The sequence below is a fragment of the Heliangelus exortis genome, chromosome W (genome assembly GCF_036169615.1).
Source record: "Heliangelus exortis chromosome W, bHelExo1.hap1, whole genome shotgun sequence".
NCBI lineage: Eukaryota > Metazoa > Chordata > Aves > Apodiformes > Trochilidae > Heliangelus > Heliangelus exortis.
Window position 1 is genome coordinate 7813713 of NC_092453.1, and position 23223 is coordinate 7836935.

At 44.2% G+C, this 23223-nt stretch overlaps 1 pseudogene; it reads left to right on the top strand.

Annotated features, from left to right (window-relative positions):
- Window positions 1-7875: 7875 nt before the first annotated feature.
- LOC139789181 (ubiquitin-associated protein 1 pseudogene) lies at window positions 7876-21277 on the top strand (annotated as a pseudogene).
- The last annotated feature ends 1946 nt before the right edge of the window (window positions 21278-23223 follow it).

Below are 23223 nucleotides of genomic sequence, written 5' to 3' on the forward strand. Positions count from 1 at the left end.
AGGGAACACCACTGGTGACTGGCCAGCAACTGGATTTAACTCCACTGACTACAGCTCTCTGGGCCCGGCCATGCAGCCAGTTTTTAACCCAACAAAGAGCATATGTGTCTATGCTGTGAGCCGCCAGTTTTTCTAGGAGAATGCTGTGGGAGACGGTGTCAAGGGCTTTACTGAAGTCCAGGTTGACAACGTCCACAGCCTTCCTTTGTCCACTAGACAGGTCACCTGGTCATAGAACGAGACCAGGTTGGTCAAGCAGGACCTGCCTTTCCTGAACTCATGCTGGCTGGGCCTGATCCCCTGGCTGTCCTGCACTTGCCGTGTGAGTGCACTCAAGATGAACCTCTGTAATTTTTCTAGGAACCGAGGTCAGGCTGACAGGCCTGGAGCTCCCCGGATCCTCCTTCTGGCCCTTCTTGTAGATGGGTGTCACATTGGCAAGCCTCCAGTCACCTGGGACCTCCCCTGTTAACCAAGACTGTTGGTAGGTGATGGAGAGAGGCTTGGTGAGCTCCTCTGCCAGCTCCCTCAATACTCTTGGGTGGATCCCACCTGGCCCCATAGACCTGTGGGTGTCCAGGTGCTGTGGCAGGTCCTTAACTGCTTCCTTGTGGATTATGGAGGGTTGTGCTGCTCTGTCCTCATCTTCCAGCTCAGGGGGCTGAATACCCTGGGGGTGGCTGGTCTGACTAATGAAGATGGAGGCAAAGAAGGCATTGAGTATTTCAGATTTTTCCTCATCACGCTGACATCCTCTGCCCTTCTCCTGGGCTTTGGGAGGTGACAAAATGTGGAGGTGATAAATGCTCACAGTGCATCAGGAAGAGCTAGCATGCTATAAAGTCAAATGTTACTCGAATCTAAAGTGTGACACTGTCTCTCTCTGGAAATGGTGCATTTCATGATTAGCTTGCTATTGATGTGCCTTAGCTAGTTCTATAGTTAAAATAAGATGTTGCATATGGCAGAGGAATAATTTCTGCCACTGCATTTTGAATTTATTGCAGGTGCTTGGTCTGCACTAGGATTTTACTGCAGGATTGTCAACAAAAGCAAGATACTTTTTGCCTATGTGGGATATTTTGACACTGAGGAAACGTCCAAAGCTTTATGCAGCTCCAGATTGATATTCTACTGCAAAACTCCCTGGATGCTAGACATTACACCTCTTTGCTTCTGTGGGATTTGTACACAATGCTACTAATGTCCCTGGAGCAAATTGATAGTGTCACGGGAACTTAGTGTTCAGATCAGCGTGTGAGATGGTAAACTTAGTATGTCCTTTAGACAGCCTGCTGGACAGAGGATATAAATTATCATTCTAAAAATGATCTCTTTGAATGTTCTTTTCAGTGTCCTTCATGTACAGTCTAGAGTAAGCTGCTTCTGGTAAATGAAGTAGACAGCATAAACTCTATTGCCTGTAGATAACTGGTGCTGCATTGAAAAAACTTTCTTGTCGGTTGAGGTCCTGTCATAGTTTGAGTACGAGGAACTAAAGAAGGAGGGCTTTCAGATTCTGAAAGGGGCGGAACACAGAGGGGTCAATATTCCCTCCCATTTCCCTCCCATACTCTATAAAGGTCAGGCAGACCAGCAGCCCCCTCTCTTTTTTGCCCGCTCCTTGTTTCGGTGCTGTTCCCCTGTGCTCCTTTACCACCAGCTCGCCACATGCTCTCCAGAATCCACATCCATCGGATGCTGGGAAGAGCCGTGGACCCCCCCTCCTTTAGTCGTCCCTGCCACAAGGGGACCTCAGGCACCTATCCCTGCCATCATCGAGATCGGGTTGTATATATATATTTGTATACATTTGTATTTTTGTTCTTTATCCCCTATGTTATTGCCTTTCCCCTGTGCTAGTAAATCTGTTTCCAATTTTCTTTTAATTTTCCAGCTTTAAGTCTCTCGTCCTTATTCCCCTTTTACCTTCCCTTTGGGAAGGTGGAGGGGGGGGGGGGGGCAATAGAGAATAATTCTGTCCTCTGGTTTTTGGTCCACCCAAACTGTTAAGCCGTGACAGATCCCAAAGTGAGGAGTTTACTTCCTCTCATCATATTTTTTAAAAAATCCTTTAGAAAAGGAGCACTTGCTTTTCAGCCTGAGGTAGTAACTAGAAGAAAGACAAACTTGGAGAAATTAAAGGAAGTGCATAGAGGCCTTGTCCCTAGTTCAGCTCCACTGTAATAGTAGTGGATGCTGGGCACCAATGGTACGTGCTTGCAGGTGGTGCCTCAGTCTCTGGTGACATACAGAGGACTGGTGAGGTATGTGAAAGCTGTATGATTTCCCACGTGGCCTGGCTTTTCAATAATAACAAATCAAATCGACGTCTTAATTGCTACTGTCATACAGAGGAACTAGCAATGTAGCAGCTTGTCTGACAGTGTGATCTGGGTCTGAAAGATGCAGCCTATTTCATGTGCTGTAGTCTGCAGTCTGGTCTGGGACTCTGGCACTGGGACTAATAAAGCCCATTCAGCTCTAGTAGTTGATATGCAGCAAGCAGTTGCCAGCTAGTGACAAAACCAGTCCTCTGGCTTAGTGGAGTGGTTTTGGATGTAATACAGCATTGAGATGGTGATGTGCTGAGAAAAACCTGGCAAACATCGAGCAGAATAACACATGGCACTTATGTACAAGGTGTGCCTGGAGTCGCTGGGTGTGACTCACTTCCCCACAGTCTGTTTGCTGTGTTTTGTGAAGTCTGGTTGCACCTGGGTAATCTTATTCGTACAGCTTTGACTTTAAGTGTGTGTTGAATTCCCATTATCCAGTAGGGTTGGTTCACCTATTGATTTCAACATAATATAGAAAGGGACTTTTGCACAGCAAAAGGTACTTTCCTAAAGTACTTGGAACTGTCTCTTACTGACTCTTCCTGGCTCCGGTTGTGTCAGTGGCTGCCAGGAGGAATAGCTAAGCTGTCTGTGTAATCCTTACCTTATGATGCCCTTCCTTTAAGGCAACATTTGCAGTGTGAATCTGCAATGGAAACAGTGAGGCTAAGAGTAAGATCTTGCTTGGGGAATGATGGGTTTGAATGTTAGACCTGCTCCAAGTTGTGCTTTGAGCACTGCTGCTGGTGGGGGTGCACCAGATAACTTCATATCAGGATTTAGACCCAGCTGGTACCAACCAGGTTTCCTCTCACTCACACCACCCCCCACCCCCCCCACCCCCCCCCATGGGATAGGGAGGAGAAAATCCACCTAAAGGCTCATCAGTTGAGATAAGGACAGGGAGGTTTTTACTCCCCAATTATGGTCACCAGACAGACTCAACTTGGGAAGAGAAAAAAAATAATCTACCAGGAAAAAGAGAAAACATGACCAGATCTTAATGCCTTCCCCCCACCCCTCACTTCTTCATGGGCCCAAATTCCTTCATTCCTGCCTCACTGTCAGCAGCACAGGGGGATGGGCAGTGGGGGTTTAGGGTCAGTTCACCACAGGTTTTTTCTGCCACTCCTTCCTCCTCAGGGGGAGGGCTCTTCACAGCCTTTCCCTGCTCCAACACAGGGTCCCTCTCTAAAACATTCTGGGATTCTGTGACATAAAGCTGCTGCCAGGGAGTGTCACAGGTGGAAGAGACCTCCAAGATCATCCAGTCCAACCTTTGACTAACACCACAGTCAACTACTACACCATGTCCTTAAGGACCAGGTCCAAATGCCTTTTAAATGCCTCCAGGGATGGTGACTCCACCACTGCCCTGGGCAGACTATTCCAATGTTTGTAAGCCCTTTTTGTGAAAAAATGTTTCCTAATATCCAACCAAAACCTCCCCTGGCGTAGCTTCCATCCATTTCCTCTGGTCCTATCACAGTTCACTAAGGAGAAGAGGCTTTTTCCCTCCTTGCTCCAGCCTCCCTTGAGGTAGTTGAAGAGAGCTATAAGGTCTCCTCTCAGCCTTCTCTTCTCCAGACTAAACACTCCCAGCTCCCTCAGCCACTCCTCACAGGACTTGCGCTCCAGGCCCTTAATGAGCTTTGTTGCCCTTTTCTGGACATGGTCCAGCACTTCTATGTCTTTCTTACAGTGAAGTACCCAGAACTGAATGCAATATTCAAGGTACATCCTCACCAGAGCTGCGTACAGAGGGATGATCACCTCCCTATTCCTGCTGGCCACTGAGTTCCTAATACAAGCCAGGATGCCATTGGCCCTCTTGGCCACCTGTACACACTGCTGACTCATATTAAGTCAACTGTCAACCAATACCCCCAGGTCCCTTTCCAACTTACAGCTCTCTAACCACACTTCCCCAAGTCTGTAGCTTACCATGGGATTGTTATGACCTAGGTGTAAGACCTGGCATTTGGCCTTGTTAAATCTCATACAATTAACCTTGGCCCATTGGTCCAACCTGTCTAAGTCCCGCTGTAAGGCTTCCCTACCCTCCAGCAGGTCGACACAGCCACCTAGTTTGGTGTCATCTGCAAATTTACTGAGAGCACACTCAATCCCCTCATCCAAATCATTAATGAAGATACTAAAGAGAAGAGGCCCCAGCACTGAACGCTGGGGGACACTGCTTGTGACCGGGCACCAGCCAGATTTAGTTCCATTCACGGCTACTCTTTCAGCCTGACCATCCAGCCAATTTTTTATCTAATGCAGGGTATATTTATCCAAGCCAACTGCCATAAGTTTCTGAAGAAGAATGCTGTGCGAGACAGTGTCAAAAGCTTTACTAAAGTCCAGACAGACAATGTCCACAGCTCTTCCCTCATCCACTAGGCGAGTCATCTTGTTGTAGAATGAGATCACGTTAGTCAGACAGTGTTGGGAAACTGTCTGGAAGAAAACAGACATGTGAGCAATCCTGACTATTTAGCTTTAGCTAGAGTAAGCTAAAGGCCTTGAGGCCTAGTTGCAAGGTTACTGAAGGATGAGCTATGGGAGAAAGATAAGGAAGCTGGCAGCAGAAAAGAAGAATAACAGGATAATGATGTAGCCAGCAGAAGTTCTGTGAGAACAGGATTTGTGGCCAAGATATAGCCACCTGCAAGATATCGTTATATAAACAAGGGTTCTATATAAAGCGAGTGTGAATTGTTAATAAAGGACTTCACTTCTTCACTTTAACCATGTTGGTGACTACGTGTCGTCCTTAAGCCTCCGCGGATTTTCTACAAGACAGGACCTGCCTTTCATAAACCCATGGTGACTGGGCCTGATCACTTTGTTATCTTGTATGTACCGTGTGATGGTACTCAAGATGATCTGCTCCATAACCTTTCCTGGATCGTCCTTTTGGCCCTTCTTGTAGATGGACGTTACATTTGCCAGTTTCCAATCGACTGGGACTGTGGGAAAAAATCTGCGGAGGCTTAAAGGACGACACGCAGTCACCAATATGGTTAAAGTGAAGTCGTTTATTAACACTCACTTTATATAGAGCCTTTGTTTATATAACGATATCTTGCAGGTGGCTATATCTTGGACACAAATTCTGTTCTCACAGAACTTCTGCTGGCTTCCTCATTATCCTGTTATTTCTTCTTTTCTGCTGCCAGTTCCCTTATCTTTCTCCCATAGCTCATCTTTCAGTAACCTTGCAACTGGGTCTCAAGGCCCTTAGTTTACTCTAGCTAAAGCTAAAGAGTCAGGATTGCTCACATGTCTGTTTTCTTCCAGACAGTTTCCCAACATGGGACATCTGCAGTTTTCCAGGACTGTTGACAAATAATGGAGAGTGGCTTGGTGAGCACTTCTGCCAGCTCCTTTAGTACCCTCAGGTAGATCCCATCTGGTCCCATAAGACTTGTGCACATCCATGCAGCACAACAGGGCACTGATCGTTTCCTCCCGGACTATGGGGCTTCATTCTGCTCCCCATCTTGGTCATCCAGTTCAGGAAGCTGGACCCTTAGGGAGCAATTGGCATTGATGAAGACTGAGGCAAAATGAGCACTAAGCAGTTTGGCCTTTTCCATGTCATTGGTCACAAGTTTCCCTCCCAGGTCAAGTAGAGAACCTCTGCCCACCCACCGTGATCTTCAGAGGCTACAGGTCCACATCTGCCCCACCACGGTCCTTCAGGAATTGCTCCACTGTGCTCCTCCATGGGCTGCAGAGAAATCTCTTCTTGGGCAACCTTCTCCCCCTCCTTCCTCACTCACCTTACTGACCTTGGTGTCTTTGCTCTGGCATTGCTCTCATCTCCCCCTCTCCTCTTCTCTGCAGGTCTTTATTTTTGCAGCTTTGTTTTCCCTTTTTTGAATGTGTTACTCGCAGAGGTGCATCCAGCTTTCCATATCTGCTCAGCCTTGGGCAGAGGCGGGGCCAGCACTGGAACCGGGGGAGCTTCCAGCAGCTTCACACAGCCCACGCACAGCCCACCCCACCCCCCCCCCAGTCTGTGAGCTGGAGGACTTAAGGAACAAAGGGCAACTCTGATTCTTTGTCATTTATAATGTCAAAGGAGGACTTTGAAAATTCAGTTATTCAAAGAATGATGCTATGGTGTCTTGTGAAAGATCTTGTGATGTACTTCTAATCTAGCAAAAGTACCAGTTATGTTATTGAACATACCATAAGCTTCCTGGAGCAGGGTTTTAGCTTACAGCCAACTAGACAACTAATTCTATCTTAAAAACAGCTCTTTTCTCAGGGCAGGCCTGCTCTGTGTTAAAAGCTGGGCAGGCGCTTCTGTGTTTAACATTCTTGGCCACATAGCATTTGCATCCAAATTTTAAATGTTGCTAGTAAAATTGTGTGGGCAGCGGATGAGGGCTATTGTTAGTGTTGTTTTCTTGAGTGAATACAAAGAAAACTTTCTAATGGTACTATTTATCATAGAGCTGTATTGTTGTATGTTTTTTTAGAGCAACAGGGATCAAACTGAAGAGTATCAGTTCTATTTCCAGTAGGAAGGGCTATTCTTAAAGACAGGGGAGGCAGGGTGTGCTCCATGGGGCTGGGATGAAACAGGCTCTCACAACTGTGATCTGGAACTCTCTGCCTTGCTCATGAACCTGGCTGTTTCTTGGCTGTTTTTTTCATTTTCTTTATTTTGCCATTTAGATTGTCAGATCCTGGGATAAGATTTTTGTCTTCAGTCAATTCTCAGAGGTATAAAATTATCTTATCTGCTTATCTGTTTTAGGAACAGAATAAACATCATCTTCAACATGTCCCATAATCTATAGATAAGATGCTGTAGAACTGCATAGGCTTATGCTGTACAATATGTATAAAGTTGTTAAAACTGTTTTTTAAATGTTTTGCAGGTTCTAAATGGCTTATAATAAGTTGGGATCTGACTCTCATGGTGAGTGAAATTTGGTATCCTTGTCTCTTCAATGGATTTTTCTATTGCTGCTTACTAATATCTGTAGTGAGAACCACAAGTCACCAGGTGTCGCTGATAATGAACTGGGAGCTTAGGCCCAGCTGTGCCCAATAATTAGGGCCTGCCCCAGCCGGAAATGGGCGGGGCTGAAGGGCAAAATAAAAGGCATGCTCCCAGAAGCAGAGAAGAATATGCCTAGAGATGCCAGGGGAGAGAGATGGTGAGAGAGCTCCGGAGAAGAGCCGTGTCCTCGAGAGAAGGGCTCGCCGCAACAATTGGTGGAGAATGCGGGCAACAACAGCAGCCGTGAACGCTGAGGTATTATAAAGAGCTCTACGTGACCACGTTGGTTGCGGGAAGCTCTACAAAGCCAGGCTTAAATGCTGAAGGCGATATAAAGAGCTCCGAATACGCAACCACGTCAGATGGAGCTACTACATTGGTGCGGGATGCTCTATAAAGAGCTCCAAATACGCAACCACGGGTGAAGCTCCACAAGGCTAGGCTTAAATGCTGTAGGCGGTGTGAAGAGCTCGGAGTAGAAGCCCAGCACGGCAAGGTATACAACAGCCCGGAATGGCGAGCCAGGCAGGAGCGAAGCTGAAAAGCGGTAAGAAGAATGAGGCTCGAAGGGCGCAGCGAGTTGGCGCGCGGAATTCAAACCCGAGGAATGCTGAAGCTGAAGCGGAGCTCTGAGTGCGCATCAAGTCAGTGCGGTCCTGAAACGGAGTCTCCCGGGGACACACGATAGTGCGATCCTGAAACGGAGCCCTAGGGACAGGCGATAAGACTGGTGCGGTGAATGCTCGGAGAAGCCTCTGCATGGCTAGGCATCCCGAGGTGGCGAGTACCAGCGAAAGCTGAGCTGGTGTTCTGAGACCTCATCTTCTGCTGGCAACAGAGGCTAAAGAGGCGAAAAAGCTGGTAGGAGCCCGAATTTTCCTCCACATTTCAATCAAAGGCTAAGAAAATTGTAAAATTAAGGAAATGAAAGGCCGTAATATAAGAATAATTGTAAATTATTGAAGGAAAAATAATGAAATATTTAAATGTTTGAAAAAATGAAAAATAATGAAATGTTTGTAAATTATTAAAAATGTGAGGCCGTAATATAAAATAATGAAATGTTTAAATTAATTGTAAATTATTGTGAATTAATGGTAAATTATTGAAAAAATGAAGTTTATTTTTCAACAAACAACAAAAAGGGGGGAAATGTAGTGAGAACCACAAGTCACCAGGTGTCGCTGATAATGAACTGGGAGCTTAGGCCCAGCTGTGCCCAATAATTGGGGCCTGCCCCAGCCGGAAATGGGCGGGGCTGAAGGGCAAAATAAAAGGCATGCTCCCAGAAGCGGAGAAGAAGATGCCTAGAAATGCCTGGGGAGAGAGACGGCGAGAGAGCTCCGAAGAAGAGCTGTGTCCTCGAGAGAAGGGCTTGCCGCAACAAATATCGAAACCTTAGACAGTCCATAGAGACTAATCTGTTTAACCTTTGAATAGTTTTTGTTAGGAACGAAGTACCTTGGCTTCCTTCTTTAATAGTTGCTTACTGATGCTGTCTCTCTTCTCTGGTTAAACTGAAATTTAGCCTGTGACTCTTCCCTACATCTTTATGGCAGAATATTACCTCCCACTTGCCCCTTCAAAATCAAAACTGAACTGCAGTTGGGATACTGATCTGACATTTGCTGAAGTGAACACTAGATCTGTAGCTCCTTTCTATGAAAGTCACATGAGAAGTTGTATTGAAAGTCAATGTTTTAATGTCATTGAGCTATGCTTGCTTTTTTCTCAGCAGTGATGTGTTAGGACTAATCTGATTCAGCAGGCAAGTGAAGAGCATATTATCTGCTATATTTTAGATGTATACTGTCATGCAGATGATTGGTATCATAAAAGATATTTGCATGTATATGTGCTTATCTTTTAGAAAATGAGGTGTAATTTTGGAGGATTAATATTTCTGTGGAATATTGAAGTTCAGTTTGTTATATATAATGTAGCTTCTTCAAATCAGTAATCATTCAAGGCAGTAGTGGGAGGTTTATGTGAAATTTCTAACTTGATTTTTCATGATATAGAAACTTTTGCTTTTCAAAATTAAGCCTTGGTCTTCCTGGGTAATCTTTCACATAAGAGGGTCCTTGCGAATTCCATTTTTCCTTGACCTTTGTATTCAGTCTTGCAAGTGTAAAGTTGAATTACAGAATAAGAAATGCTTCACTTAAATACATGGTTAAGGGTTAATAAAAATGGCCTATCAAAACTTACTTTTTAGATAGTCTCCTTTACTGTGGCCCAATGATCCTGCTGCAAGACAGTAAGTTCTTTATTAGATAGTTGCCACCTCTTCAGCAGTTCTCTTGAATCTATGAACATTCCTGAACTGCTTGTCTTGTGAGTGTTTTTATTATCTCTTCTGCTTCCTAAACCAGACTAGCAAAACACTGCTTAGAGCTAGAATTCCACTTGTCTTAAATATTTTCCAAACCAGCAGTGTGGCGTTTCATGCTTCCAACTTCAAAATAACAAAATCAAAACAAATGGTGCTGTAAGCTGGCTGGTTAAGTTGTCTACTCTTTTGTGTACCATCTGTTCCTAATGCTACAAGTTACACTGTCACAGTACTGTTTATGAGGAGCAGTGGAACAACTTCCTTGGCTTATTATGTCTTAATAAATCAGCAGGGCAATTTTTCTCAGTTTTCTCCAGGGTTGTTAAAAGTTAATCCCCCAAGTGTATTTTGAATTACTATAAAGCATGTAGACCAACAGCTACCTTCAGCTTAGTGTCTCTGGCAGGCTGATTAAATCAGTCAGCATAATTGATGCATCTCTTGTATTTATTGAGCTGCTTAATGGAGGCAAGAGAACTGTTGTTGAATCACAGAATGGTTGAGGTTGGAAGGGACCTTTGGAGAACATCATGTCCAAACTCCCTGTTCAAGCAGTCACCTAGAGCAGTTTGCTCAGGACCATGTTCAGATGGAGATGAAGATGGGAACATAAGGTATGGAGAGGAAGTAACTTTTCCTGTCTAGAAGGGTATTCTTAGCATATACCTAGAACTATGTCTAAGCATGTAACTTCAAATGCTCTCCTGTCATTTGAATAATTGGAAGTTCAGGTTTAAGTTGTAGTGATTAGTGTCATCTAGAAACGCAGCTCTCATCTGTTGCACCAAAGACATGGGTTATACCAAGTGTAGTACATTAATATTGCTGTTGCATTGTCACTGTCATTATACAACATGAGCTTTTAACTCCAATTTCTGAAAATTAAATGTGTTTTGTATGACCATAAAAAAAGTTCCACTTGGTTTCAAAACTATTACCTGTTCATAACCAGTAACTGGTTTTACTGAAATATTTCCATTTTGCTACTAAACTGGAGGACGCTTGTATGAGTTGGACAGTGATTTCTGCATTATGCTAAAGTGGAAAGAAATCTTACTTTCATGCATCTTTGGGCCAGGAATATCATATAGTACATGGTGTCAGAGATCAGACTGACACACTTTTGCCAGGGCTGTTCTCAGAACTTCCTCGATATGCTTATAACTGCTAAAAGTATGAAGTGGCTAACAGCCATATTAAGTAACAGTTAAAAAAACCCTTTAATTACTTCACTTGAATATGTGACTATTGAAATAGTGGCTTACATAATACTTCCTTTACGTAGGTTTTGTCATTTAAAACAATTTGCACCCTTACCCATCAGTGTGTTTAGGCAGAAGGTCATCTGTTTCCAAAAAGAAAAGGAGTCTTGAGTTTCTGGATCAGATTTTAACTTCACTAGAGTAGTACTGTTCCAATTGGGCTGGAACAAAGTGACTATGTGCATCAATGTTTTGCTTCAGAAAGACTAAACCACCAAATGTCCTAAAACACCTAGTGTGTTTCTTAACATGTGCTTGCAGGTTTTGTAGCAGTCGTTTTCAAGATGAGGTTATAGCAGTGGTCAGTATTAAAAATGGTATAATGGGAAGAAACCAGAAGATATTTATTTCTTAGTCTAGCCGCTGAGATTAAACTGGCAGCTGTCAGTGCAGCCCATCTAGTCTAGGTGTGTTTAGGGTTTTTTACTGTACCAAGTGTTGCTATGTAAATAACACAATGTGTGCTTGTACCCTCCGTAGCTAGTATCTATTTCAGGCAAACAAGAAGGCTGTGCAAGAGGAGGTGTCTGCCACTTACTGTGTCTAATAAGACAAGTGTTTGCACACTGAAGAATTTGGGCTGTGAGATTGGTTCAGAGAGCTAATCCTGCTTTGCTTGGATCATCCTGCTTAGAGCAGGACTTGTGGCAGTGGGACTAATCAGGGCATAGTAGCAGCAGTCACGCCAGCCTCTGAGCAGTCAGATCTGGTTGTCTTTGACCTGTCCATGATTTACCACTCTTGGTACAAAGGCTGCCACAGTTGCTATTTCTGTATAAGGAAATACTGGTATCTGGGTTTTCAAATTGTCAGCTCAAATATTATTTGTATGCCATATTGTAAATAGTGGTGTTGATGGCTAGTGAGGTGCCATCTGAATTCTGTGCTGTGTAATGCTTGAATGTGTGCCTCTCAGTAAGGATCAGTGAAAATGCTATTATATTCTACCTGGAGCACTTTTTCATCCTGGTGGTGAAGGTGGGAGGTAGGTTATTCAGCCTGATAGTTTCAAAGCTGGAGGAAATATCACCTGTGTCCAGCCAGTGTGGTGAGAGCTCAAGTGATGACAGCACATAAACATTTAACTCAAAATTAACAGGATGTTCCTGTTTTAAAAAGCTGCTCTCATCCTTTTGGAGCCTGTGACTGTCTTTTTGTAGATAAGTCAACAGTAAACAAATGCAAGCAATACTTAAATAGTCATCTGAATATGAAAATAGGTCAGATAAAAATGGCAAGCCACAGCTCACTGAGTATGAGGTTAGTCACTGAATGCTATATTAATGTTGCCACTAATGTCTTTTTGGATCTGCAATACTCAAAGTTACAAGTGCTAGAGGAATGCTTCAGATTGTTATACATAGCCAGAAACCATGCCAAAAGCTTAGACCAGTGATCCAATAAACCCCTTTCAGTTAATTGAGAAACTGAGTGCAATTTAAATTGTTGGGGTTTTAATACTTATTCAGAGTAGCTCAAGGAAAGCAAACCTATAGTCTGACTTCTTGGGGGTGGTTGAGCTCTAAGTGATTCTGACTCATGAGTTTGCAGGATGCTTGAAGGAGTTTTGTCCTAAAACACTTTTTAAATACCACATGTAAGTGACATATAAAGGACAGATGGAGGACCATGAAATAAGTCTGGGGCCTCTCATTGGAGTGATCATAAATCAGACAGCTGATTAAGTTAGATCACCTTGTTTCAAAAATCAGAATTGCTTTACTAAATAGTCTTGAGCTATTTCACTGTGTTTTGGTTAAAATGGAGCTTCTAGACTTTGAGTCATTTTGCCCTTGTGACCACTTTTGTCCAAATGTTTCTTCCTACTTGTATGCCAAAACCTGGATTTTAGTTTGTCTTAGATGCTCTAAAGTTGGGTTATTTTAAAGCCCATTTTGAATATGATAAAAACAATGGATTTTTTTATATAGAGACATAAAAAAATACAGTGTTCAGGAGAGTTTCAGGTTCCAGTTATGTAGGTATAGTCTTGTCACAAAGCAAGATAAAATGTTTGGTATATTGACTTTAAAATCTGTTTCATTGTTGTGCTGTGTGTTTGTTCTGTTTGGTGGTTTGGTTTTTTTTTAATAGTTATGATCTAGAACATTTAAAAAAAACCCCAAACAACGAAACCCATTAAAACTGAGGCAATGAAGCCCAGATTCAGTGTGTTTCTGATTGAGCAACTTGCTTTGTATTGAGTCACCTGATGTAGTTGGGGCAGCAGAGATAAAAATAGCTCCAAAAGACAGAAATTTATTAATTGAATGCATTAAACTTGTAAGGTTTTTTGATTCATTTTCTGCTTCTGATTTTAGGGCCTTTCAGTTATCTTGATGATGTCCCATTTATAATAGGAGACAAATTCAAAATCCCATCAAAGGTTGCATTGCCCATTGGTTTCTGCCTGCCTGATGCTTCTCAGCTTGTCAGAGAAGCCCTGGTAAGTAGTGTTTTGCTTTTCTGGTCTATTCCTTCTCACCCTTGGCCCCCAGCGTGTGATGCTGTAAATTGCAAGTAGTCACAACTTCCACACGTGTTCAAATGTTAGTCTTGTCAGTCCTGTAGTTTAATTTTGTATGCCAGGAAGTAGTTGCAGAAGATCTGTTAGAATGCATAGAAAGATAAAAATATGATAGGCTGTGCAAAAAGTTTCTGCTTCTTATCACTTTAAAAAGCCTAATAGCGTTTATGCTATGGGATGCACCCAAGAGTGTTGAGAGAGCTGGCTGATGCTCTCCATCATTTTCAAGAGATCATGGCAAACAGGAGAGCTGCCTGAGGACTGGAGGAAAGCCAATGTCACTCCAGTCTTCAAAAAGGGCAAGAAGGAAGATTCAGGCAATTACAGACCAGTCAGCCTCATCTCCATCCCTGGAAAAATTCTGGAGGTCATCTCTAAGCACATGGAAGAGAAGAATGTTATCAGTAGTCAGCATGGATTTACCAAGGGGAAATCATGCTTGACTAATCTGATAGCTTTCTATGATGTTGTAACTGAATGGGTAGATGCAGGGAGACCAGTGGATGTAGTCTGCCTTGATTTCAGCAAGGCTTTTGACACAGTCTCCCATAACATCCTCTTGAGCAAGCTCATGAAATGTGGAATAGAAGAATGGACAGTGAGATGGATTAAGAACTGGCTACACAGTAGAGCCCAAAGAGTGTTGATCAATGGTGCAGAGTCCAGCTGGAGACCTCTAACTAGTGGAGTCCCCCAACAATCAGTGCTGGGTCCAGTCCTGTTCAACATCTTTATCAATGACCTTGATGATGGGACATAGTGTCTTCTCAGCAAGTTTGCTGATGACACAAAACTGGGGGGAGTGGCTGATTCACCTGGAGGCTGTGCTGCCATTCAGCAAGTTTGGGACAGACTGGAGAGCTGGGCCAAGAGGAACCTGGTAAGATTCAACAAAAACAAGTGCAGATTACTGAACTTGGGAAGGAATAACAAAATGCACTAGTACAAGTTAGGAGGTGATCTGCTAGAGAGCACCCCCATGGAGAAGGACCTTAGAGTCCTGGTGGACAACAAGTTATCTGTGAGACAACAATGTGCTCTTGTGGCCAAGAAGGCCAATGGTATCCTAGGGTGCATTAAGAAAAGTGTGTCCAGCAGATTGAGGGAGGTTCTTCTCCCCCTTTACTCTGCCCTGGTGAGACCTCACGTAGAGTACTACATCCAGTTCTGGGCTCCGCTGTTCAAGAGGGACAGGGATTTACTTGAGGGAGTCCAACAAAGGGCTAGGAGGATGATGAAGAGACTGGAATACCTGCCTTATGAAGAAAGGCTGAGAGACCTGGGGCTTTTTAGTCTGGAGAGGAGAAGACTGAGAGGGGATCTAATTAATGTGTATAAATATATGAGGGCTGAGAGTCAAGAAGGAGGGGACAACCTCTCACTTGTGCCCTGTGATAGGATGAGGGGCAATGGATTCAAGATAAAGCACAGGAAGTCCCACCTCAACGTAAGGAAGGATTTTTTTTACTGTAAGGGTTACAGAGCCCTGGAACAGGCTCCCCAGAGATGTCGTCTTCTCTGGAGACTTTCAAGACCTGTCTGGATGCATTTCTGAGTGACCTGTCCTAGTTTTGGTCCTGCTGTGGCAGGGGCTTGGATTCAATGATCTTCAGAGGTCCCTTCCAACCCCTGACATTCTGTGATTTGTTTTAGTGTATCTACTTTTAAAAGTACAATGTTTTTCTCTAATAGTTATAGTTCTAAATGTTACCTTGAATGAATCTGAGTAGCATTTAAGAGGAAAATTGGAAAGAACACCCATGCTATATATGGCTTACTTGCAGAATCTTGTTTGAGGGTAACAAGTGTTTCTATGATCATATTTTATGGGTTCTCACAATAGTGGCACAAAGAAATAAACTTCCAGTTCTTGTTTTCTGTGTGGTTTTGAGTGAGAATTCTTTTCCAGGTGTAGTGCAAACAAGTTACAGCTTGGTACAGATGTCCTCTAGGTCTTTGGGGAGCATGTCTCTATTAACATAAATTCTTGATAGCATAAAATCAATTCCTTTAACATAAATGGTGAAAGTCTATTCTCCAAATGCAGATTATGATATAGGAAATTTAATTGAATTATGTTTTCTCATTTGGATCTATGATTTTCCTTAGTCCAAACTGATAATTGTTTTCATTTCAGCTGAGACAGATTGCAGTAGACAGTTCTACTTTTTTTTTTTTTTCCCCTGCCCTGCAACTCATCCACTTGAGAACTGAATATATGAATTACCCTATATCATGATCTTTCCATTATAACAATTTGTGTTGGGTTAGTGTAGTGGTGTTTTGGTAGCAGGGGAGGGGGCCCAGAGTTGGCTTCTGTGAGAAGCTGTTGGAAGCTCCTCCAGCTCCAAAATCTGTCCTCGCCTCTGGCTAAGGCCAAGCTAAAGGAGACTCTAATGTCCTATTGCTGGCTTCCTTGTGCTGTCTCCATTTTCCTGCCAAGTTGAGGCTCAAGTATAGTATGCCCAATTGGACTGCAACATCTTGCATATGATCACAGAACCACAGAATGTCTTTGGTTTGAAGAGACCTCCAAGATCATCCAGTCCAACCTTTGACTAACACCACAGTCAACTACTACACCATGTCCTTAAGGACCAGGTCCAAATGCCTTTTAAATGCCTCCAGGGATGGTGACTCCACCACTGCCCTGGGCAGACTATTCCAATGTTTGTAAGCCCTTTTTGTGAAAAAATGTTTCCTAATATCCAACCAAAACCTCCCCTGGCGTAGCTTCCATCCATTTCCTCTGGTCCTATCACAGTTCACTAAGGAGAAGAGGCTTTTTCCCTCCTTGCTCCAGCCTCCCTTGAGGTAGTTGAAGAGAGCTATAAGGTCTCCTCTCAGCCTTCTCTTCTCCAGACTAAACACTCCCAGCTCCCTCAGCCACTCCTCACAGGACTTGCGCTCCAGGCCCTTAATGAGCTTTGTTGCCCTTTTCTGGACATGGTCCAGCACTTCTATGTCTTTCTTACAGTGAAGTACCCAGAACTGAATGCAATATTCAAGGTACATCCTCACCAGAGCTGCGTACAGAGGGATGATCACCTCCCTATTCCTGCTGGCCACTGAGTTCCTAATACAAGCCAGGATGCCATTGGCCCTCTTGGCCACCTGTACACACTGCTGACTCATATTAAGTCAACTGTCAACCAATACCCCCAGGTCCCTTTCCAACTTACAGCTCTCTAACCACACTTCCCCAAGTCTGTAGCTTACCATGGGATTGTTATGACCTAGGTGTAAGACCTGGCATTTGGCCTTGTTAAATCTCATACAATTAACCTTGGCCCATTGGTCCAACCTGTCTAAGTCCCGCTGTAAGGCTTCCCTACCCTCCAGCAGGTCGACACAGCCACCTAGTTTGGTGTCATCTGCAAATTTACTGAGAGCACACTCAATCCCCTCATCCAAATCATTAATGAAGATACTAAAGAGAAGAGGCCCCAGCACTGAACGCTGGGGGACACTGCTTGTGACCGGGCACCAGCCAGATTTAGTTCCATTCACGGCTACTCTTTCAGCCTGACCATCCAGCCAATTTTTTATCTAATGCAGGGTATATTTATCCAAGCCAACTGCCATAAGTTTCTGAAGAAGAATGCTGTGCGAGACAGTGTCAAAAGCTTTACTAAAGTCCAGACAGACAATGTCCACAGCTCTTCCCTCATCCACTAGGCGAGTCATCTTGTTGTAGAATGAGATCACGTTAGTCAGACAGTGTTGGGAAACTGTCTGGAAGAAAACAGACATGTGAGCAATCCTGACTATTTAGCTTTAGCTAGAGTAAGCTAAAGGCCTTGAGGCCTAGTTGCAAGGTTACTGAAGGATGAGCTATGGGAGAAAGATAAGGAAGCTGGCAGCAGAAAAGAAGAATAACAGGATAATGATGTAGCCAGCAGAAGTTCTGTGAGAACAGGATTTGTGGCCAAGATATAGCCACCTGCAAGATATCGTTCCCTTATCTTTCTCCCATAGCTCATCCTTCAGTAACCTTGCAACTAGGCCTCAAGGCCTTTAGCAGAGAAGGTCAATTTTGGTCTATATATAACCATATGCACACACACACACAGAATTACAATAGCTATGCTAAGATAATAAAGTATGTATAATGAGTAGTGCCCAGCACTTCTGCCATTAAGTTGTTTTTCAGTCACCTTGCTGATAAATTGTCTATCACACCTCTTGGAGTCTTAGAGCTAAGGGAAGAGAAAACTGTTATACAATTGAGGCAACAGGTCTTCAAGATCTCACTGGAGCCCACTATAGGATAGGACATGATGCAACACATAGCGAGTCCAAGAAAAGCCTAGTAGAGGCCTAGCAAGCCTTGATGGGTTGTTGCTCTTTAGATCTACGAATTTGTATGACCTAGCAGTCCCATGGCAAGAGCACTCCTGTTTGGTTATGTGCTATTACTCTGACAAGGATATCTTATGACTTCTTGTGAGTCACATGTAGGTTATACCCTGGACTTAGCTTGTAGGCTGTGTTCTCTGAACATTTTGTGGTTATTTAAAGAGCATTTGAGGCTGTTAATTCTTCATAAGATATTAAAGGTTTGAGTAGATTTAGTCTGTTCAGAATTTTGTCCTTTCAACCAGGCCACTGTGGTCATCAGTAAACTGGTAGTGAGTAGCTTACAAATGCCTTCCTGTGCTAACTTGGCCCTGAAAGAGCTGATGTTAAATGAGAAAAGCTTGTGGGATCCTATTATGCCAGTAACTGCAGCAAAATCTGCTACTGCTGGTAACTGTTATCATTGGTGTAGCTTGTGGACAGGGGGTATGTAGTTCAGTGGTGCCAGATCTGGGTGTGACTGTTTATCTAGTAATGCATTAGATTTCCCCCCCATCTGTTGTCTTGAATGAAGATGGTGGGAGGCCTGTGAAACTGATCTTGGGATGATCAGTAGCCCTAAAGCAAAACTAAATGTAGGAAGGAGGTAAAATATATTCTAATCCACACTATAGACTATAGATTTTGCCACTAGAGGCAAAATGAACTACTGGTATCTTTCAGCTTTGCCAGTCTGTAGGTTACAAGAGATGCTGGGGAAAAAAATTCTATGTTACTTATGTTGCTGTTAAAGTAATGGCTGTAATCCTTATAATCTTATCTTTTTTCTTTCTCCTTCCCTTTCTCCTCCACCCTTGGTCAGTATGACTTCTCACTAGAAAAGAAAACAATCAAGTGGTCTGAAGATATCAAAAAAATTGAAGCTGCCCTGAGAGAAGCTGAAATCAAGGCAGAAGCAGCCCTAGTGAACTCAAAAGCAATTCCAGAGGACAGCAACAAAATGGAGTTCTCAAAGGGACTTTGTCCTGAGGTCATGCCTCCTCCTATTAACCCCCTCCTTGCTAGCCTGCAGCACAATAGTATTCTTACTCCCACGCCAGCTGACAGCAGTGCTGTGAAGCAAAAGGTTCTTGGTCCACCTTGTCCAAAAGCAGACTTCAACCCAGCTGATTTTGAATGTGAAGATGACCCATTTGACAAACTGGAATTAAAAACTATTGATGATAAGGAGGAATTAAAAAATATTCTTGAAATCCATGTTGGTACTACTGGGCCGGATTTTGCTCAGTTGTTAGTTAATACTTTGCCCAAAGGAGGATCTGAATCTGTGTTGCAAGACGAGGAAATTCTGGCATCTGTAGAAAGGACCACGTTGGATTTCAAGCCCCTTCACAAACCCAATGGCTTTATCACTTTACCACAGTTGGAAAACTGTGAAAAGATGTCTTTGTCTTCCAAAGTGTCCCTGTCCCCTATCACTTCAGTGAGCAATATCAAATCCCTGTCCTTTCCTAAACTTGAATCTGATGACAGTGGTCAAAAATCATCAAAGCTCACAAGCACTTTCCACAGCACTAACTGTCTCCACAATGGCACTTTTCTCAGCTCTTTACAGACCTGTGCTCAGAGTAAAGGTAATGAACTGAGTGGACACCATATGGTTGGTCTTTCCACTCTAAATGAGGACAGTGGCACGGAGACATCCACATTATCCTCTTCATCCAGGCTGCCTTCCCTGGCTGTGTCAACAGTTTGTACAGAAGAAGAATCAACATTTCCAAGTACAACAACTATGGTAAACATGCAGTGGATTAGAATTGGGGTTGCTGAGGAGATGTGTACGTGCAGAGGCAAATGTTACTTTTAAAGAGTACTGTGGTTTTAGGTTCATTTAATGGGAGTGGTGTGTAGACCACGTGGTAGTTCCTCTTCATTTACGTGGCAAATTGATCAAACAGGTCTTTGTGCTGTCAGTTCTGAATCTTAGATTATTACTCTGCGGATTTCCCAAAATCTGATATTTTTAGACCAATTCTGGTGACTTTTATTTCAGCTTTTCAGCTTTTGTTCAGTTACACACCTTTGAACTAAGTATTTATATTCTTTGTACAGTCCTGCATTCTGTCTTATCTGACTGATATATAAGATTCTGAACTGCTCTTAGATTTTGAGTAAAATCTCTGCTAGATTTGTTCCTTGGCTTGCTTATTTGCTGGAAATAATGGTAAATGCAGGCTTTTCAAGGAATAGAAGAAATAATAGATTAAAAACCACACATGCGGTGTTATTCAGGGAAGAAAAAAGTGCTTGCAGTTGGCCTACAGTGAAAGAATTTTATTTTTTTTTCCATCCTGAGATCCTTTTGAAATCTAACCTTTAATATTAAGCATGAAAATTATGGTCGTCTGAAATCTGGTATTTACTCTCATCCTTGTAAGTGAGGGTGGAAGTATTGTTTTTTGGATACCAAATGTAGTCTTAAGGATCATCTCAGATAACAAATGTTATGGTTGCTTGCTGTACAGCTCTGAGATAGGAGTTTGACACTTCATTTCCTCAAATTTGTAGCAAGTTCTAAAATTACTTTGAGGACACTTCACACCAGCTGTTGTCTTTCTCTCTGTGAATTAGAGCAACTATTTGAGTAAGCTTGTAGACTCTTTTTTTCCAAAGAACCTAAGATCCCAGAATCACAGAATTATCAGAGTTGTAAGGAACCTCTAAAGATGATCTAGTCCAACTCTCCCACTAAAGCAGAATCACCCAGAGCACATTACACAGGACTGCATCCAGGTGGGTTTTGAGTATCCCCAGAGAAGGGGACTCCACAGCCTCCCTGGGCAGCCTATGCCAGTGCCTTGGCACCCTCACAATAAAGAAGGTTTTTCTTATGTTTAGATGGAACTTCCTATGTTCCAGCTTGTGCCCGTTGACCCTCATCCTGTCACTGGGAAGTACTGAGAAGAGTCCAGCTCCATCTTCCTTGCACCCACCCTTTAGATACTTGTAGACATTGATAAGGTCTCCCCTCAACCTTCTCTTCTCCAGGCTAAAGACTCCCAGCTCTCGGCTTTTCCTCAAAAGAGAGGTGCTCCAATCCCCCACTCACCTTTATCATTCTCCTCTGGACTCTCTCCAGTAGTTCCCTGTCTCTCTTGAACTGGGGAGCCCATTTCCCTGCCCTACTCTATAAAAGACAGAACCAGAAGCCTGTCCCCCTTCCTGCTCCTTTCTTCCTTGCTGCTTCGCTGCAGTCACTTGGAGGTCTTGGAGAGAGGCTCCCGCTATTCCTTAAGCTTGCCACACGCTCTGCAGAATCCAAATCCATCGGGTGCTGGGAAGAGCCATGGACCTTGCTCCCAAGTCAGCCTTGCTACGAGGGACCTTCAGACACCTATCTGTGCAATCATCAAAATTGGGTTTTGTATATATTTTGTATGTATTGGTTCCTCATTCCATGTGTTACTGCTCCTTCCCTGTTTCAGTAAACTTGTTCCAATTTTAATTTCCAACCTTTAAGTCTCTCTTATTCCCCTTATATCTTCCCTTGGGAGGGTGGAGGGGGTAACAGGGAACAATTCTGTCTTCTGGTTTGTGAGTCGCCCTGACCACTGAACCGAGACAGAATATTTTCCACCCCTTATTCCATACCATTCTTGCCATACTTATTCACCAGGCTATGTCTTTATACAACATTTTGTAAAGTCCAGGCTGTGGATTTTCATAATGACAGTCTCTCCAGCCAAATGAGATTGTATGGAGGTCGTTGGGGTTCATGCCCTTGTGCTGCAAGTTCATCCTGAGGTTCCTGGACACCACTGCATTATCCTAGAGAAGAACACTTAAAATGACTTATCACTATTAAGCAGTAATAAATGCTCTACAACCTGAAACTAAATGCTCTCAACCAGTTAAACTCTCTTGTGGTACACACTGGACTTCACCATCTTCTGGCATACCCACCAAGTATGTCCACAACCTTGAGCAGACAATCCCATGGATAGGTTTGTCTTTGCCCAAAGCAGGATAGACCCAAACAGTTTTCCCCAACAGGTTCTGTAGGCAGCAGGTGCCCGGACGGTGCCCCCCCCCGCCTGTGCCCAGCTGGGGCTAGCCCAGATGCGCATGCCCGGGTTCGGTAGGGGGTGGTTCCAGAGAGAATTCCAGAGACAGACGGATCGAAGTTAACTCCTTGCAACATCTGGTGGAGAATGCGAGCAACAATTTCGGTCTAAACCGTCTCCTCGAGCGTTTCGTCCGAAGGTGACCCTTCTCCACAGACCGTTCGATACCCCGAAAGATTCGGGTAAGAGAAACCCTTTCCTCTTTTCGACATCGACATCAGTAAAACCAATGATGGAATCCTATGCAAGCAAACCTACCGGCACCGCCGTTGCCGAGCAGATTGTAGCCCAGGCGGAAAGGCAGGAACCCCCCCGCTACCCGGGTCCCGAAACCGCCTGGAACCTCCGGGGGGAGGTGCATGATCTGCTGGCAAGTCTCCACTATGGGGAGATCAACGGCGACATTGTTGGTGCGGACAACACCTGGCGGGTCGTTTGCAATCTATTAGTTCTTATGAAAGCCGAAATAGAAGTGGCAATTGCCACCGCCGCGGCCCCATTACGAAAGACCGAGGTATTTCCCCCGAAAGAAATGCCCACTGCGACCCCCTCGGCACCCCCCCTCGAGGGGGGGGAGCCCGAGAGAACGCCGGCCGTGACTCCGTCGGCACCACCCTCCGAGGGGGGGGAGCCCGGGAGAACGCCGACCGTGACTCCGTCGGCGCCGCCCTCCGAGGGGGGGGAGCCCGAGAGAGCGCCATCCGTGACTCTGTCGGCGCCTCCCTCTGAGGGGGGGGAGCCCGAGAGAACGCCGACCGTGTCCCCGTCGGCGCCACCCCTAATTTCTAATTTCTAATTCTAGTTTTTGCGGTCTCACCATGGCGTGAGTGACTTGCCACCCTAAGTAGCTCCAGGGCGATTGTGTTTGCACTTTCTCAGGAGCTACAATTAATCCTTTTGTCTTCAGTTGATCGGTCAATATCTGACTAATGTTGTCGGGGAACAGGGCTTTCTGGCAAAGCAGTATGTCATCCATATAGTGGTAGATTAGTGTGTCCGGCATTTCTTTTCAGACCGATGAGAGTGCCCATGCCACATACATTTGGCATATCGTTGGGGAATTTCTCATCCCTTGGGGCAACACTACCCATTAGTATCGCTTCGCAGGTTCGCTTTTGTTGATCGATGGGATGGTAAAGGCGAAGCGAGCCGTGTCTTCAGGATGTAGGGGAACGGTGAAGAAGCAATCCTTGAGGTCAGTTAGCAGAAGGTGCCAGCCTCTGAGTAACATTGTAAGTAGGGGCAGCCCGGGTTGGAGGGTGCCCATCGGCCACATCTGGTTGTTGACCTTGCGCAAGTCCTGTAGTAATCGCC